Here is a 1,776-nt window from a genome sequence, read left to right on the forward strand (position 1 = left end):
TTGTTGAAGCAGATCCTGAACCTGAAAGGACTCTGAAAAAGAAGGTAAGAGAAGCTAAAGCACAACAATCCAGAGAAAACCATACAGAGAATCTCGAAAAAAAGAGACATGGCCGAACCCAATAACAATGGTAGAGGCGCAAGGAGGATGCTTGGTGATTATACTACACCTACTTCCAATTTTTATGGAAGAAGCATCTCAATCCCTGCCATTGGAGCAAACAATTTTGAACTGAAGCCTCAACTAGTTGCTCTAATGCAATAGAACTGCAAGTTTCATGGACTTTCATCAGAAAATTCCTATTAGTTTTTAAATGAGTTCTTGCAGATTTGTGATACTGTTAAGACTAATGGAGTAGATCCTGAAGTCTACAGGCTCATTCTTTTCCCTTTTGCTGTAAGAGACAAAGCTAGAACATGGTTGGACTCACAACCTAAAGATAGCCTGGACTCTTGGGATAAGCTGGTCACGGCCTTCTTGGCCAAGTTCTTTCCTTCTCAAAAGCTGAGCAAGCTTAGAGTGGATGTTCAAATCTTCAGGCAAAAAGATGGTGAATCCCTCTATGAAGCTTGGGAAAGATACAAGCAGTTGACCAAAAAGTGTCCTTCTGACATGCTTTCAGAGTGGACCATTTTGGATATATTCTATGATGGTCTATCTGAGTTCTCTAAGATGTCACTGGACCATTCTGCAGGTGGATCCATTCACCTAAAGAAAATGCCTACAGAAGCTCAAGAACTCATTGACATGGTTGCAAATAACCAATTCATGTACACCTCTGAGAGGAATCCTGTGAGCAATGGGACGCCTCAGAGGAAGGGAGTTCTTGAAATTGATACTCTGAATGCCATACTGGCTCAGAACAAAATGTTGACTCAGCAAATCAATATGACTTCTCAGAGTCTGAATGGATTGCAAAATGCATCCAACAGTACTAAAGAAGCATCTTCTGAAGAAGAAACTTATGATCCTAAGAACCCTGCAATGGTAGAGGTAAATTACATGGGTGAAGCCTTTGGCAACACCTATAACCCTTCATGGAGAAATCATCCGAATTTTTCATGGAAGGGTCCACAGAAGCAAGGCTTCAATAATAACAATGGTGGAAGAAATAGGTTTAGCAATAGCAAGCCTTTTCCATCATCTTCTCAGCAATAGATAGAGAATTCTAAGCAGAGCACCTCTAGCTTAGCAAACATAGTCTCTGATCTATCTAAGGCCACTTTAAGTTTCATGAGTGAAATAAGGTCCTCCATTAGAAATTTGGAGGCACAAGTGGGTCAGCTGAGTAAGAAAATCACTGAAAATCCTCCTAGTACTCTCCCAAGCAATATAGAAGAGAATCCAAAAAGAGAGTGCAAGGCCATTAGTATAATCAAAATGGCCAAATCCAAAGAGAAAGGGGAGGATGTGAATCCCAATGAGGAAGATCTCACGGGACGTCCTCCAGACAGAAAGGAGTTTCCTATTGAGGACCTAAAGGAATCTGAGGCTCATATAGAGACCATAGAGATTCCATTAAACTTCCTTCTGCCATTCATGAGCTCTGAGAACTATTCTTCCTCTGAAGAGGATGAAGATGTAACTGAAGGGCAAGTTGCTCAATATCTAGGAGCCATCATGAAGCTGAATGCCAAGTTGTTTGGTAATGAGACTTGGAAAGATGAACCTCCCTTGCTTATTAGTGAACTAAATACATGGGTTCAGCAAACTTTACCTAAAAAAACAAGATCCTGGTAAATTCTTAATACCCTGTACCATAGGCACCATGACCTT

At 40.8% G+C, this 1,776-nt stretch overlaps 1 non-coding gene across 1 annotated transcript; it reads right to left on the reverse strand.

Moving 5' to 3' along the window:
• Window positions 1-510: 510 nt before the first annotated feature.
• LOC112713861 (small nucleolar RNA R71) lies at window positions 511-618 on the reverse strand. Its single transcript, XR_003158822.1, has one exon. It is a non-coding gene; the product is annotated as a small nucleolar RNA R71 (small nucleolar RNA).
• Between the last annotated feature and the right edge of the window lie 1,158 nt (window positions 619-1,776).

The sequence above is a fragment of the Arachis hypogaea genome, chromosome 9, assembly GCF_003086295.3.
Source record: "Arachis hypogaea cultivar Tifrunner chromosome 9, arahy.Tifrunner.gnm2.J5K5, whole genome shotgun sequence".
NCBI lineage: Eukaryota > Viridiplantae > Streptophyta > Magnoliopsida > Fabales > Fabaceae > Arachis > Arachis hypogaea.